We start from the raw sequence: 18,137 nt of genomic DNA, 5'->3' as shown, positions 1-18,137 counted from the left end.
GAGGCAAATAATTTTTCTTGGGTCAAGATGTGTTCAAAGGTACTAACTTTCATTCTTCTGCGAGACAAAAGGAAGGCAGGGTTCAATTAATAGGCTTATAAAGGGTGGGTGGCATGGCTGGGTGTGTAGTCAATTCTTCCCAGAAGCAAGGTTATTCAGTAGCTAGACAGACATGTAAAGGCTGGTTATGATACTATAAAGGCACCAGGGCTCCTGCAGAGCTAGAATTACAGGGTTAGTGTGCAAAGAAAGTAGGCCCAGAAGGACATGAGGTATTTAGGAGGAAGTAAGGGTGTAAATGCTATTTTGGATTTTGTTTTAGAATTCTTTAACCAAAGAGGATACTAAAATGAAAAATGCTTCGGTGTGAGGGCTTTCCATAAGAAACAATTCTGAATGCAATTGTAATTTGAGGTGGCTCAACTACTGATGAAATACAGCAAGCTAGGAGCATGAGTTAAAAATAATGAATAATGTAATACTTGCTGGAAAATGCATCTATTCTGTTGTTTTAGACACTGTGCAAACATTTGCACTTTTCACTTCTTCCAAATCCTTCTTTCCTGTGGCTAAACCTCTAAGATCAGAAACATTGTGAATAACAGTATTAGCCAGAAACTCGATGATACTTTAGGTCAAGGTAGATGTGATAATTCTTTGGTTGGACACTTGGTTTCTTTGGAGAAGAATCACTCTCAAAGCTTCTCAATGAGGTGTAATTGTAGTCATTCAGTCTAACTAGGTTAATTATACTTTATCCAAGGGATAAAAAGTCAGTCCCGGCCTTAAACAGCTTCCTTGACAAACTGGAAAACATAGGCACAGAAAGACTGGGAAGCTTTTGCACAATAACAAGGAGCTTTATAGTAGATCTAGAACTGAAATAATTTTGTCAAGAACCAGGTCTTGGTTCTTTTTCCCTGGTCCCTATAGTCATAATCAGGACTCCCTCAATGGGGTCAGTCTTATGGATAAAGGATCTATGGGAGACCTGTGCTCCTTTGGATTGGCAAAAAGATGGGAGATGCCCTGGGCCATCTCAAGTTGTCACAGTTCTGTTTCACTGGGCAACTGAGTTGTGCCTTCAAATCTGTCCAGTCCTTTTCCAGTTAGTTCACAGAACTAACCCACCCTGTCACTCATGTGGTTTGTTTGAGCCTAGAGAAACTTCAAATTATCTGTCCATACTAGCTGTGACTAAACCATGGTCTCTTCATTCTTAACTATTTACTAGGCCCATCAACTGTTATTCATAAAAATCAAGTGTAACATGTTCTTGTTAAAAGCTTAACCACCTAACCCCGGATACCCATCCTTCTGAACCTATTGCACTTGCACCAACACCAAGAATACCATACATTCATTACTTCACTTTCATTCTCTCTGTTCCAGGATTAATGAATCAGTGTAGAAGATGCTGAGATTCCATGACACATCTGGGGTTGGACTTCACGATTTTTAAAAGTCCCTTCCAACTGAAACCATTCTACAATTCTATAATATTTGCACACAGACTTCAATTTTTACATCAACAGTTGAACAAAACTAACTTCTAAATTAAACCAGCAATATTAATAACACGGGGAAATTAATTAATAGCCTCACACCTTGCCTGCAATTGTGCATACACAGAACCATTATCAGATATCCAAAATGGTTTGAAAAATGGCTTGACAAAGGCAACAGAGCCCAAAAGTTTTAGCTATAAGGACTGGCTTTTCCCCACTGTCTTCAATGCAAACCTGCCAACTACAACAGATGAAGATCCAGTCCTGTCTCCTCTCCTAGAAATTTTTCACTCTTCAAAATGCATTACTATAGGCAGTTATTTCTGCAAATCCAAACCCTTGCATTCAAGATGCTCAGAGACTTTATATCTCCTGTTAATGTATTCCTTGGGGAAGTCACTATCCCCTAAAACCCCCACAGTTATTGTTAGGAAATCATTAACCCACAGCTCTTTTCAACTCTTGGCAATTATGATGTTAAAAAAAGGGAAAGTTTTGCTGCTAACAGTTGCAACAGTGTATTTGTTTGCCACATGCAATGGAAATCTGATAGACAGTATCTGTGCACTCCATCTGTTACACCGGATTGATCCGCTGATGAGATTCTTTTTAGAAACCTGCTTACCCCTGCTGGAGCTGCAAGCTTGAAAGAGAAAAAACACTTTCTTCTCCTTGTTCTCTTGTGTGGTGGTCGACCCTGTCTTCCTCTCCATTAGAATCCATCCTGCTGCCACAGATCTCACAGGATTTATATTGTTTTGATTCCTTTCAAACACTGTCTTGTTACCAACATCTGACAACAGTCTCTTGGGCTATCACAATTTTACAAACTGACCAGGCCTATGAGTCTCCATAAATCCTATGTGGATACAGACCTGTGAAAATGTCTTCAATGATCCACTAAAGTACACAGTAGCTCTTTTATTATATAAATAGTCATGGGTGTTCTATACTTACACAGAGGAAGAAGCTGTATTTTGGGGAGGGGGGAAGGAGGGAAGTGCTTGCAAACTCTGCCAGAAGAGGTTGTTCTCTCAGCACTCATTGCACATCACTGAACCCATTTGCTCACCACACTGCTTGACGAGGACACACCATGGGTGGTCTTCTTGCTCTCCACCCCCTTCATAACAGCGATGAAAAGCCACAAAATAGTGACTCAAATTTAGGCATGACCACACATGTTGGTTTCTCACAAAGTCAGGGAAATTTTAGCAACAATCGATTCAAACAACAATACCCAGAAAAACAACAATGCAAGGACATATCTACAACTGGAAAACTGGAAACATGTTGAGTATATAACACAGCAAGATACAGTTTTAATGAGATATTTTAGCACCTTGGTCTTGTGATAAGTTTAAAGCTTACAATCTGTGTGTACGTGTGCACAGCTATGTATGTGTACAGACATACAGACATCCATACCTCTTCACAGCAGGTGAAAGGGAAATCTGACTGGGTTGGAAGTGCACAGGCTGTATCTAACTTCCCTGTTTAAATAATAGTACCAATAAATCAAACTCCTCACAGCGAAGCCAACTCACCTGAATGAGAGCGTTACTTTAAAACAAACCTGCTGTTTGCAAGAACAGCCACGACCACGCTTCTGCCAAAACCAACAGCTCTCCTAGGGAGCCAAATGATGACTGGGGTAGGCGGGGAGAAATAAAATGGTTAATAGCAGGGCTGTTGCTTTTCCCAAGCGCAGCAAACTGAGCCTAATTGATGCTGACGCGTGACAGACTCGTGTGTACAGTATTGCCCGGGCGGCGAGTGAAGCTGCTGACAGAGGGTAAATGGTGCATGGCAGCTGGTCCTGCCCTGGCCTGGCATGGCAGAGCACGCACACACTGCCTGTCAGGAGATATCATGAGGGCTAATGAAGGGCAGCCTGCATTTTTATAATTCTTCTCACTGAGTTTTGGATCAGGCTTTACACCGTGAAGCCTTCTCAACCTTTTAGTGCTTGGTTAAGGATATGTGACACTTATTTAAAAATTAATGTGGTCTAATCAATTTAAAGTTAGGAAACTAAAAGCCAGTACATTTCTGTTCAAGAAAGAAAGAGTGTGTAAGATGGAAAGATATGGCAGGCAAAGAAGAAGAGCGGGAGAGGACAGAAACACAAGCATTTTTGCAGCTACTAACAACTGAAAGTGAAAACATGGAAGTTCCACCAATTTGTCTGACTGCATTTCAGTGGTCTTCTACAGCTCTTTTTAAAACAAAAAGTAGTGCATTTCTAAAAGGTTTACTAAAAATAAGTGATTCCCTACAAATAACACATGCTTCCTCTTTTCCCAAATCCCACTGCCTGTAATTGCAGCTGAATAACTGCATCAGCCCCAAAAATGACAGAAATTCTACCCTCCAGTTCTTAGGCATAAAAAATTAAATGCAGGGAAACAGAATTAGGATAAAAGAGACCATCTGAGACATCTACCTGATTACTAACTTCAAATCACAAGTAGCAGCTTGGTTGGACCCTCAGTTCTCAGGAATCTCTGATGGTTTCACATTCCCTTATGTTATTTTGAATGGTAATAAATGACAGAGATATTTCTGGCTTTGTTTTTTCTGAAAAATTCAGCTTATAGACAAATAGAAAATCCACATGCAGAAAACTGTCAAGACTTTTCATGTATTTCACTGACCAGTGCAGAATCATTTCTTGCCACAAATCCCCGAGGGCTTTATGCTGGTTCCAAAAAATCCCTGGCATTTTCACAACTGACTTCAGGATTTCAATAGTTATTTTATATGCCAGTAAAAAAAAGTGCTTGGTTCTCATCTAACCTGGAATGGCTTATCCCCTGACAGTCACTATTAGTTTATGTGGAATGGTCACTGAGTTTATCAGAGAGAAATAATTTATCTTCTGGGGAGACTGACAATCTTTTCTGCCTCTGTAAGTCAAAAGGAGAAATTCTGATAATTTTAGAAAAAAAAGACATTATAATGTTGTCACTCCTTGCCACTGCTTTAGGTCTTGTACTCATATCTTCTTTTCCAAACTATTAGTATGCAGAGCAGAGGGGGAAAAGACACAATCTGAACTACTACAGTTAGGAGGAAAAGAAAGGAAAAAGAAAAAAAAAGCAAACAATTTCCTCATTCAAAATTCAAATTCCTCATTCAAAAACCACAAATTGCTGAATTTCCTTGGTAAATAAAAACTGCCAATTTTTTAGGTTTACCAGTTAATGTAGGAAAAAGTCAACCCAACCTTGGCAAGTACAGTAGATCATAAAGAAGTATCAGACTGAGAAACACACAAGAAAAGCTGACTATGGCTTTCGGCCTCAGAGTGGTAATTTGCTCATTGAAAATGCATTGAAGAGACACTCAAGAAACATAAAAAAATGGCAGAAGATACAAAATGAAGCACATTGCTCTCTCTCTGATGCAACCTCAAAACAACACAGCTTCACTCCCCAGAAATGCCTCTAGAGAGAATGCCACCTTTGTGCAAAGCAGTATTGGAGAGGGTAATTCTTTATCAGATTGGCTGATAAATTTGGGGAAAATAATGGGTGGTGGAATACAAAGGTGTTACTCATCCCTCTAAAGCTAAACTATCACACATCAGTAGGTTAACATGGTTGTAAGCAGATTGCTTCTACTGGACGTAAGAAATTTTGTGCTAATAAATGGTGGCAAAATATTTTCAATCAGGTATTCAGTGCAAGAATTAGTAAGGATTAATTAATAAAAATTAAATATTTTTAATAAATTAAAAAAATTCCCAAGTCATTAAGAATTTTCTGTTTTCCCCAGTTTGATAAAAAAAAAACCTGTGTAATTCACTTTTCTTTTACACAATTTCACATTCTATTTCTTCCATTACAGGATGGATATGACAGGACTTCATCCCATATTTGAAAGAAACAGAACTATGCATAATTATACAGTAAACAAAGCATACAAATATATTTCACTTTCTACTTCCAATACTGTGAAGTCATGAAACAAAACAGCTTTCAATGAAAGTAATTTTCATTTTTTTAAAAGACATATCTTTGTTATAGTAATCTCCAAAATCTCTTACAAGGTCTGATCTATGTCTAGTTTTAAATGACAAAGAATTTTTGTTATTTTTTTTTAATTCCAGAGAGGAACACCTGGGGCCCATATGAAGGCCAGTAAACTATATAAAAGCACTTCATCAATTTTGAACAATCTGCTTTTATGGCCAAATCTGTAATTTAGCTTAGTGAGAAAAGGCTGCAGTATCATACCAACCTTGCACTATCAAAGTTCACATTGTACTGCATGATTTTGCAGGTCTGGTTGAGGAAATCATCTGTTTTCTTATGAGAGAATAATTACTCTGAGTGTTTGACACCTTATTCTAGACTTCAAGACAGAGTTTAATAAATTTCTGCTCATGAATCTGCTGCCTATAAAGATTCAAAATGTGGGCATTTGTACTAGGTTTGAGGACATGGCAGCATGGTATCAAAATCTAATTTTTAACAGAAGAACTATCACTACTCACAAGCAGTATTTGTAAAGCTAGATGCAAATTAGAAGAACGCGTTGAGCATGGGAAGGGTAGAATTTCATTTAAAATTATATGCCTGAAAATATATGTACATGTGGAGACACACACAGTGATCTACACTTATGATTGTGTGTGCACATATATGTATTTGTGCATATGTATAAACACAGGTGATCTATTTGAAAAGCTGGTTCTATGAAATTTTTGACCAAAAGAAACTCCAGACTAACTGTTGCACCTTGGATTTTAAAGGAGCTTTGTTTGGTTTTAGCAGTGAAAAAGCCACTGCTCTTCTCTGAGGACCTGTCTAAAAGACATTTTAAACTGGTCAAGTCCAAAAAAAGCAAGAGAGATATTTGTGTGCATCATGACTGTAGGATCAGGCCCTTTATGTTCAGCTAATTCACAGACTTGCACTGTGCTGGTGTGCAAGTATATGTGGGTGCATAAACTACTTAAATGCAAATTGCCAGAATGTCAGTAAATTACTGTTGAAACTGCAAAGCATTTACATACCTTAGGCATGAGCAACCAATTGGAACTTTTAATCTTTTAACAAGTTACTGCTCAGTGACATAATAATGAATAAAATGAAGAGTAATGAAGTTGACCATAAAGCTTAGCAAATAAACATTGTACACAAATATAACAATTCCTGACTAACTCTGCACACAAAATCTACTCCTGGTTTACTTCCAGTTACCATATCTTGTGCCAAAACACAGTAACATCCTCCATCTATTGCTTTTGGCAATACTGTTATTGGTTTTTTTGTAGATCACTATCTGCTGCCCTCACCATGCTGGGATTCACCCTCATTATAAGCTGTTCCCCTGCAGATAGCTTTATCTTTCAGCATTGTTCCAAGGAAGTTTTTAGAAGCTTCCTTGTCTCAATACTCCTGTCAAGGAAGTTGTGCAAATCACCCTCAGGATTACTGACAGAAACTTTCCTTTGTTTGAAATCCGAATGTGTAGCCTGGGTTATCAGCACTGACAAGGTCAGAGACCAGACTCTATCGTTATTCTCACCTTCTACCAAGACTCCACGATTAAGTCACCTAAAATAAAATTCCACTTCTGTCAAAAGACAGGGCAAATCGCTCGCAAGAGCTGCAAAGATGACTGACCATTCACCGTCTTCTGCGGGTAGGAAAGAAGTGTGTCTAATAAGGTAATATAGCTGCAGTATCTTTTCTAATTGTGACTGGCACACCCTAAATTCGTCTCGTTTTTGTAAGTAGAGCAAGTCTAAAAGGTATCAAGTTCAATTTTGTTGAAGACAAATTTGGTTCAGTCATTTGTTATAGTCCAGATAACTACAAAGGCAGGCGAGGATCTACAAAATAAGCAGTAGGATTCTGCATTAGGCCCCGACAAGACAACAGCAGAAACAAAAAAAGGCAATAACGGGCACAAGTTACTGCTGAGGGACAAGCCTTTGAGGCAGAAATCCACTTCCAATTGAAGTCCCTATCAGAAAAACGACCACCAAAATTCCTTCCTCTGGCAGCATGGCAGTGGCTGAGGGAGAGGGGCTGAGGACAACAAACATCAACAAGGGGAGTGTTAGAGGCTGTTCTTGCAGGATGGGCACTTGGTGGAGTCTTGAGAGAAGCTTGAACTGCTGTTGTCTTTGTGGTTTTTTTCTCTGTAAAAAGAGAAAACTGCCTTTTTATGACATGAATAAGGATTTTAAACAGTATTATATTAAAAGCTCTGGGGAGGGTAACTGAAAAGCAAACATTTACCTTTTACTTATTCCTACAATGAAATACATGGTAACATGACATTATCACTCCAAGGTAAATATTTACTTGTTAGTACTGAGCTCTGCACAAAAATATACCTACCCTCCCCACCCAAAATGATTTGCATTTTCTATTACCAAGACCAAAACAACCACCCACCCCACAATTCCCAGTTTAGTGCACTGCATATACTTCTTGACCTACAATGAGATGCTAAAGTGTACAGAGCAATATCTGGGGCTCCAAGAATACAACTCTCAGTTCACACATCTGGATAATGAGCTGAGAATATGGGATGACAAAAGCAAAGGAGGAAATTTCTACTTCCAACCTCCATCTCCAGCCCAAAAGAGCATTACCTGTGAACAATCCACAGCAAAATAATACACAACACACCACAAAGAGGGCTGTTATCTTTTCCCCATCAACTTTTACTATTATTTACTTGTCACTTTCAATTCAGGAAAAAACAATATGATGATTATGCAGACTGAAAGGAAATCAAGCACTGTAAATAAACTCTTTATGATTTCTTATATATTTCTTGTATGATTTCTTATATGCAAGTACTTTTGTACTATTTTAGCAAAGGTTTTGAAACTTCACAAAGCTAGGACACACAATTCCTCATGAAGAGGGCCTTTGCTTATGGAGGGTTGGGGGCTAATGGAAGGCATATGATTTTTGAAGTTTGAAGATTTTATTTTAATTCTATAATTTGCAAATACATTTTAAATTTTATCTATACCACAGTACTCCAAATACTGTGAAGTTCTTAGTGCTAAGCCAGGTATGAAATTCACTGAGTTTTTAATTTTGCCTTAATTTAATCTTTGGCTAAAGCAGACTAGGCATTGAAGCAAAACTAAAAGTTTCATTTTGATACTCAGATACTTTAGCTTGAGCTACTGTGCTCTCATTTTCCTGTGGGAGGAGTAGCAGAGAAAAGAGAATTTTTATCCAACAATATCTTGAGAATAGGTCTGAATGGCAAATGATTTAAGATGCTACTGTCAGATTCCCACCTTTCTTGCTCCATGTATCTTGCTAAGGTTGCTGCTTTCCTGTTAGAGGTATTGTCATCATGACAGCAGAGATGGCAAAACGTGTGAGCATTCCTCATCTGGCACAGGCAGGAATCAGACAAACTCTTCAAAACTTTTGGAAGAGCTCATAGTTTCTCTCCCATAGTCTAGACTCTTTGCACATGATGAGCCAACTGCTGCACAGAGACGTTTTCTCTGCCAGACCTAACTGGCTGAATCCAAGGGCTTATCTTAAGCTCTGTCATTGGATCAGTGGATGGGATGGATCATGGAACTGCATTATCAGGAAGCCAAACTCCTTCAGTGTTCTAGCAGCAAGACTCCATGCTACCCATGCAACTACCACAGAACCAGGTAGCAATTTGGGAAAATAAAGGTCTAACCAGAATGAAATAGTTCAACAGTCTTTGGCAACACTGGAAAGCTTAATTTCAAGATTTACAAACAACCCAAAGCATTCCAGTATTTCGAAGCCAAAAGTCTGCAGAGCTTCCTTTTCAGTGAAGAAGAAAAAAAAAAAAGGATATTTCAATTTTCTGTTCTCATTTGAAATAAAAATGGGCGATTTCCCAGGAAAAAGCACCACTACTTACAAACTTCAGGAGTCATACATTTAGAAGAAACAAGAAATTGATGCAATTGTTGCTTTATAAACATACTTCTGAAGTTAATAATTCTTACAGCCAGATCCACCTGACCATTAGTGCCCTACTACAGTCCCAGAATTGCTGCCTTCCCTCACAGTAGCCAAATTACTGCTTCATGTCTTTCTAATATCCTTGGAGTGCTCAAGATCTCAGAGTAACTACCAGAAATACAGAAGAAGGTGTAAAAGGAAAAATGGACTTACAAATCATCAATGTCAGGCAAGGAAGGAAAAAGAGAGCAATTAATATTTCGTTAAATTATAACCCCCCTCTCCTCTTTGTTTCATATAAAAAAACCCCAAACATTAACAAAACAGAAAAAGTAAACACTTCATTATCCAGTTTCCTTGATATCAACAAAATTAAACTCTTGGGGAGTATTCTGATGTAAAACTATTTTTCAGATATGAGACTGGCAAACTTATTTCTTCTTCCAATGCCAAAAATACTTATTTTCCTAGGAACAGGGCTATACCACAAATTAAAAAAAAAAAGCCTTTGCATTTTGAAATTTTAACTGGCAGCTGAAATAGTAAAAATAAACATTTTGAATGAATTAAAATTTAAGTAATAATAAGAAAAATGGTGGGGAAAGATATTAATTTATAATGCCCTATAATCAAGATTGTGAAGCTTGGTGCAGCAGAAAGATTTCCTTGAATAAATTCATTGTATTTTTAAAGAGAGAAATTTCAGAGAACATAGTAGTTAGTAAATATTTAAAACCTTTGTGGTAAAGGCTCAAACCTCAAAATAACAAGGAAATGACAACTGTTTATTTTTCTCCACATAAAACTGAAAGTTATTGTAAGGTCATTATAATGTAAGCCTGTTTTCTCTTTAAGAAGTAAATAATTACACCACTGATTTGAGTAGACCTGCCAGTAAGTCTACATGTGGTTAAGTCAGATAGACTGATGCTCTAAAATTGGCAAGTAGCTGCTCCCACAAGCTATTAAGCAACTCTGAGGTCTAGGTAGCTCACAGTACTTTTATCGTATGTCTCTCAACAGAAAAAAGAAAAAAATCCACATTTAGACTTCAGTTGTTGTGCAACCTTTGAACATGGTTCTGCATATTCCATGATAACACAGAAACAGAATTTGATGCAGTGTTCACTCTCTGCTGCAATATTTAACTGCAACATCTAAGCTTTCTTCAGAAATGTGTCTCTAACTCTTGTGGTCACAAGGAAAACCTTCATAGCCATGAAATGAAGCAATTTGCAAAGATATGACAATGTTCTTGAGCTTGAAAACAGCCTGAAATAATGACAGCAATGTCACTGCAAAGAAAATTGCATTAAATTAATGGCTGTAATCAAAACAATGGGCTGTTGGCTGTTTAGCCACTACTTTAACCACAGCTGAGTTACAGATTTTAGCACTACCATCAGAATGTGTTTAAACCCACCTCTTCAGGCACCAAGACCTCAGCCGGCGTGGAGCTGTCGATACCCTAACCTTTGCTGATGAATTTCTGTAACACAAACTACACAGCGACCTGGGCAGCTATAGTAACCTCTACACAGACAGCATGTGGCAGAAAATGTCCTATATGATCAATACCTCCTGATATTTAGTTGAGTAAAAGTCTTCATTTACTGATTTGAATAAATCTGTTGCATCACAGTGCCATGGGAGCTCAGGGGACATCACAGCAAATTCTAACCCAGCCCATTACAAGACAAATGCAACTTTGCCTGCAGCCAGTTCCCACCGTCATTTCTACATCTGGGCTTCCACTGAAGGCAAAGAGAGCACTGCATGGGGGACAGAAACAGAATATAGGTCACATCACCATTTGTAGTATGAATGTTTACCCATTGTTAGTAAAACAATCTACATTTTCTTTCCCAAAGATAAAAATCAATCCAAGTATAAAGTTGCAATCCAGATAAAAAACAAAACAAAAGTCGCTAAACCACTCACATCATGGGTCCTGCCTTGCAGCTGTGGGAGGGTTAGATGCCTCAAAGCCCTCTCCATAATACTGCTAGCAAACAGAAAAAAGGAACCTGTATTCTGCTGGTGACAGGACTGCCATCACATCAACCAAGACACACTGAAGCTCCTTCTCTCAGGATTTCATGGAATAGCACAAACAAGAGTGAGCTAAGAGAGTGACTGACACACTGAATAAAGGGTGCAAGGGATGCAGTGGACAAACTTACATGGTAGCACAAACAGACCTCCTCTGGAGGGTGTGCTGGCTGTAGATGGCAGAGTCAGCAGGAGGCTGTGCTCCACACAGAGACCCCATCACACAGGCAGATAAAGCAGCTGGATGTTTGCAGCATCCCCTAAGAGATAACCCCTACTAAATGGTTCCTGCTCCCACTGAGCTGTTTTACCCTCCTTTCCTGTAACACAAACAGGTGAGCAGGCACCCAAACACCATGAGTCTCACAGCAAAGATTTCCCTGAGCTAGAGCCTAAAGGGAAATGCGACACGTGGAAGGTTGGCAGTAAATCTCAAATTCAAGACTTGCTTGTTCCTTGAGTCACAAAACTCTAACCTCTGCTAGGCCTCCATTTTGCGGCACAGTCTCACTTCTACTGGTGGCACAGAGAGTCCCAATGACAAGTGACTGTGACCTCTGGTTACCAATCCTAATGCTGAGGAACAGAGAAGTTGGAGGAACTGAACCATTTGTCCTTCTAGAGCACACAAAAGCATTCTCCCAGGGCAGAATATGAAAAATGCACCATTGCTACTTGAATGCTGGTTACAAAAAATGGGGTTTTAGCTCTTGCAATAAATATTTTTTTCAGCAATAAAAGTATTAAAGAAAAGAAAGATGATCAAACAATTGGAGATGATATCAAGTCCATTTAAAGACTGGCACAGAGGAAGATGAGACAAGTTTTGGAAATGACTAAAATAAGCAGGAGGGGAGTTGCAAGACTAAACAAAGAAAATATTCCTTTGCCTTGAAGTCAAGTAGCAGTTTGATGCTTTTAAAAGAAGTACTCAATTTCTTCTCTATAGTTTTGCAATAATTCTGCTAAATACCAAAAATACACATATATTCTTTAAAACTTCAGCTTTCTAGCAATGTGATGAACACAGCAGCTGAAAGGATCAACCTATATGTTTTCTGAATAACCATATAAAACTTCTGATTTTTTGTCCTTCCTTTTTTGTCATAAATGCGCCATGTAATGACAAATTTGGGCATGAATCCGACACAAACAAATAAACAAAATCAGTAGAACAACTCACAGTAGTAAAGCTATGCAGATGTCTAAATATTTGCAGGTGTCTTAGATAATAAGCTTTCACAGCAGGAACTACATATCTGTGATTAGTTCACTAGTACACTTTAGAATTTTCTAAATATATGTAATAATAAGGTTAACTTTGTGGTGTATTTTTGTTTGGCTCATTATATATAAATGCAGCATAAATCTTCTGTATTTTATTTTCTTTATACATTTTTCATTGACACACACACATATACATATATAAAAACATTTATACATTCTACATAAATACAAAGAAATATCTTCATGAAGGTTACATTCAACCAGTAATGTATACTGATCAACAAGCAACCACTCTTGTCCTAGAAAGTGTTTAGTTGCAGAAATGTTAATGAAATCCACAGAAACACTTAGGAACCAGTTTTTTAATCTCATTACCATATCAAGGAGCTCCCTGTTAATCACTGTCCAAATTCATTTGGATTTATTGCATCACAGTTATGCTTACAATTAAATGCCACAAGGTCCCAGTCAGATTAAACAAATGATTTTTCCTGTAGTCCTTACAGGACTAGTAGTGACAAATCACATGGAAGTAAAATATATCATAATTAATTAGCAGAGCCCCAAAGATAACCTCTCCCACAAATCTCCATGGGCAATTTTAATAGGTTTCAATATTTAAATATAAAACCCTACAAAATTGCTTAAAAATTCAAGGAATACTTGCACTTATTATAGGTAACGAAAATGTCAGTCATGTAATTTTTTATTACATAATTGTTTCTTTAGGGATGTTAGAAACAAGTAATTATTTTCTTAAAAATGAATTGGCAGCAACTATTTTAAGCATGCCATTGTGAATGAAATATTATCAAATAATTGTTGTATTACTAACAACTGACTTACAGAAAAGAAGCATTTCCTTATCAAAGCACATAGCATCTCACCATTGTAAGAAAATATAATCTTCTTTACAGAAGCTTCAATAAGCCAGTAAGAATTACAGGAAGATAACTGGTCTTAACATAAAATATGAACACCCATGTGAAGAAAAAGGGTTTGGCTTTAGCTTGATTTCTAATAGTCTATGTTAGCTGCTCATTCCTCTTATATGTGCTAGAGAAAGTAACAGATGACAGCATTCCAAAGACATGACAGAATGACAGAAAAAAAAATCTTCCTTTACGGAAAAAAAATATTTTGTTAAATACTATACACTGTTCATGGTAATCTCTCTGCTTAAGAAATAGCAAATTCTACCTAAACCAATTCAAAACAATGTGTACCCAGAATGGGCAGGCTACAATATATAAAACCTGACAAACAAAAAGCCCTCATTTATTTCCAGAACTAAGCTTTCATTTCAGTGATTTGGATTTGTTTATCCAGTAGAGGCCTTGGTGCTCCTTCATAAAAATCCTCAGTACACTGTATTTTGTCTGCCTTCAGTCTCTTCAAAACATCAAAATGTCTCATTCCTCATTCATTCCTTGCTAATGTTCACTTAGGGGGATATTCAAAAATGTCTGCGCTAGCCCAGGAAGACTGGTCTCCTGACACTGGAAAGGAAGGAACCTAACTTAAAATAAATGTTTAATGATGAAATTATTGAACTGAGTTTAGCCCTGACATGTCTGCAGTGTCAAAGGAAATTCTTCAAGTTAAATAAAAATTTGTAGAAAATACCAACTCTGTAGAAAATTTCAACTCTGGTTAGGAGCAACTTCAGCTTGTAGAAACCATTTACCTTGAGCCATAAACTTGAGCTGAATCTCAAGTTATCTTGCCTTCAGTTAATTTGAGTTACTTAATTGTGGTAGCCAATCTTCAGTATCCAAACAATCTTCATGAAAGAATCTCTTGGAAATTACACAAATTCTTTCATTTAGAAGCATCTCAATACTGACTCTTGTGTTGAGCACCAAAAAAAAAAAAACCAACAGTGCGAGAAGAGAGGTGGGGAATGAAGGATATGAAATCTATGGGACAACATCATGATAAACTGACAGCAAGTAGGCTGTGAATGGACTATGCAAATGTTACCAGGGTCTTCAAGTCAAAGTGTCAGACAAAAGAACAACGGAGCAAAATTAATTTGTGAAGCCAGCCTCTATCATAGGAATTAATAAATACACCGGAATGTGTAATATAGCTCTTCAAACTATTTGTGAAGAGTGAAAAAACTGATGTTTAAAATATACAGCTATATTTTATGAACACTACTTAAGTCAAGTAGCAATAACAAGATTTTCAACAAATAGAGGTCAAAAAAGGGAAAAAAGATAACATCATAAACTTAAGAACAAAAATTTCAGTCCATTATGCCCATTTCTACTGCAAGGTAAATTTTCAATTAGGTAAGTGTAAATACCTCAAAATGTAAAGTTCACGGTACCTCAAGAGGTTTCAGCAAATTACCCTGTGTGTATTAAGTAAATTACCTGTTATTGTATAGATGAGGAGAAGGTCTGTACCTGTGCCTTTCAGTGGCAGCTCACCATTAGATTAGTCCAGTTCTAGCATGAAATCACACTCACAATATGTGAGCAGGGTTAATTTTTGTTGAGGCACTATGTGTGGAAGAATAGCCAAAACCACTCTGTGCTGATGGAAGTAATCATCATTAGTTAAATGAATGTGCACTTAATCTCCTGACAAAGAGCAGGAGATAAGTAAGCACTGAGTTGGGGAAAACTCAGAAAGTACTTTAAAAGGCTGTTTCTGATGAGCTAGAAGACAGAAAGCTGCTGGCATGATAAAACAAGGAGAGGTAATGCAATGGGACATCTGACTTGGGAAATATTTGCAGCAGCATTCAGAATGGGAAAAAAACACGGTAAAACAAAAAAAATCTGTTCATAAGTCAAAATATCTGGGTATGTGAGGATGCTCACGGAACACTAGATCTGAAGAGTGCCACATGAGTCTATTTATATTAGGACCTACAGAGATCAGCACTAAGAATGGTACCTGTCACTGAAGGGAGAGAAGCAGTTGGCAGAAATACTTGTGGCCAAAATATTTGAAAATATATAAGCTTCAATACATGAGAAAATTCTGCAAAATTCCAATCATTTTTGTTACTCACAACACTGTGTTAATCAAACCTAAACAATTACTATGGCAAAAGCAAGCCCATCAATACAGTTGCCAATTACCACTATTAACCTTTACAGAATTGGTAATTTATTTTTAAGTTTCTGACTACAATCCATAACATAGGATTATCTTTTAAATAGTTCATTCATCTTTGTTTTTATTTACTTCTAATAGCTATCCTATTATAGAAACCTGTGGGATTTCAAGCTACATAGTTTTGTTTATGAAAGTAAAAAATAATAATATATTTTTAAACTTGAAACATGAATAAATCAGTATATAATTGTTAAACCAAAGTAGCATCTAATCAGTTGTCTTTCACATCATAGCACTGACCCTAATCTCTAAGGCATAAATAAGCATGCATTCTTCGTGCAAACTTTAATCATAAAAAGAATGAAATATATTCCAACATAAATATTTCAGCAAATAGCCATGTGAAGGAGCATGAATGTTTAATTTAGACATCACCTCTGTCACTATCTGTTAGACATCATACCAGTATTTCTCCTCTGGGAATTCCAAAATCTAACCAAGTTTCCATGCCAATTGAAAATTATATTCCTTCTTAGCCCCATAATACCCATCGTCTTCTACGAACATGAAAATATTTTCATATTAGTAAAACCCTACTTCAAGGTTATCATACCATGTTTGGTCAATTCATGTCTTCTAATACTATCTACAAATTCTGAATAACCTTCCAGTGCTTGCTGGAAGCTTCTTCCAGATATTCCTACCAAAGATCAAGTCATTCCTAAGTTCCTCAACTAGAACATACCACTGTGGTCAATATATGGATCTTCTGTTACACTGAACTTCTTTTCATCTATTCAGGAACTTAGCAATGGCATGTGAGATAGGAAGATAGATGTTTTTAATACTGGCTTTCAAAGACTGGAGACATAAGTCCAAATGAAACAGACCAGGTGAAGAAAAATGTATGGTTTCCATATGCTTTGTCATTCAAGACAGTGATCCCCCCTCAACTGCATAAAAGTGCCTTTGATCTACTGCCTCAACTAAACAACCATGTGATGACCCTTAATTGCACTTGAGCTATGGAACTGTTTGGGAATATAGCATGGAGGGATTTGCGGCTGCTTGTCTGGAGACGTGGATCCACAATGAATAAAATAAACGTGTCTAAGTGGAAGGAAAAGTTAAGTTCAGCAACTGAGTTCATTGCTCTGGGTACAAAAATAGTGTGTCATGAACACTAGAAAGCTGCACTTAAATAGCAGCCTAACATTAAGGTTTTGCTCCTCAATCTCTGTACCCATTAAGTCTATAGAAAGGAATAAAAATATAAATCATCATTTTGAAAGCACATACTGCAGCACTTCTAATGTGACATTTTATCTTAAAAAATTAGTTTAAAATAGCATGGCTTAGAGGCACTACAACAGTACATAACTTCTTACAGTTGGTTTACAAGTCTAAAGTAATTGTATTTTTCCTCATTGGAGCTCAGTAAAGAATTAGCACTGCCCAAGACTTAATGGAGTAACAGAATGTGAAAGAAAGGAACTCAACAAAAGCCGCAACTGTGTCCTTTTCTCCTTTTCTCTGCTCACCTGGTCTCTTCTGAAGCACTCTGACACATGCTTGGCAGAATGGGATCTCTGTCCATGGCCTTACAATCACATTTCATTGTCTGGGTTCTTAGGTTGAACTTTAGGTGTTTATGGACTTCATCCTAACTTTCTCAGAATCTCAGTATGGGAGGTCTGTTCATTAGAATGAGTAATTGGAGCTGACTACACATTTCCAATGAGAGAACTAATACATTACTACATAAGAAAAATGGATAATAAATAGAGTTCAGAAAGAAATGGTGAAAATACAAGTCTAGTTCAGAGGCAGTCACAAAACGTCTATTCTATAAGTCAACATACAAACATAAGTTCCTCTCAGGATCCTTTGAGAAACTTAAAAAAACCCTTAAAACTTAAAAGCCACAATTAAATGCTTGAGAGGACAACAATAATATCACATGCTCGAAAAATCCATCAGACTAGCTATAAGCAGCCAAACCAATGTTCTGTATAGTAGCAATACACAGGATAAATGAAGAAAACTTTAATATGGAACATAACACCACCAGTGAAAACCTCAGCAGGACAATGGCCTCACACTGCCAATTTGGTCCTTCCTCATGGTTAAGAAAAAACCTCTTATTTTCCATTACAAATTTCAATATGCCTATACCATAACTTTCTGCCTAAAACTTAATCTCATTACCACCCAAAAAAAATTACATGTCTACATTGTCACATAAAAACAAAAGGAATATGTGGTTTCACAAAGGATAATCATTCTAATTACCCACAAAGAAATCTTCAGCACATCAACAACCTTAATACACATC

General features: G+C 37.2%; 1 protein-coding gene and 1 long non-coding RNA gene across 5 annotated transcripts in view; both read right to left on the bottom strand.

Moving 5' to 3' along the window:
* The window catches only part of VTI1A (vesicle transport through interaction with t-SNAREs 1A), a 259,766-nt gene that overhangs the window by 140,422 nt on the left and 101,207 nt on the right, over positions 1-18,137 (bottom strand). The gene's annotated exons all lie outside the window — the stretch shown is intronic.
* On the bottom strand, positions 4,095-12,293 carry LOC137478311 (uncharacterized). The gene is made up of 2 exons (XR_011001505.1): positions 11,390-12,293; positions 4,095-11,220 (listed from the first exon to the last, which is right to left on the bottom strand). It is a non-coding gene; the product is annotated as an uncharacterized lncRNA (long non-coding RNA).

Source organism: Anomalospiza imberbis, chromosome 8 (assembly GCF_031753505.1).
Source record: "Anomalospiza imberbis isolate Cuckoo-Finch-1a 21T00152 chromosome 8, ASM3175350v1, whole genome shotgun sequence".
Classification (NCBI taxonomy): Eukaryota; Metazoa; Chordata; class Aves; order Passeriformes; family Viduidae; genus Anomalospiza; species Anomalospiza imberbis.
This window is presented reverse-complemented; position numbering and strand designations above follow the sequence as displayed.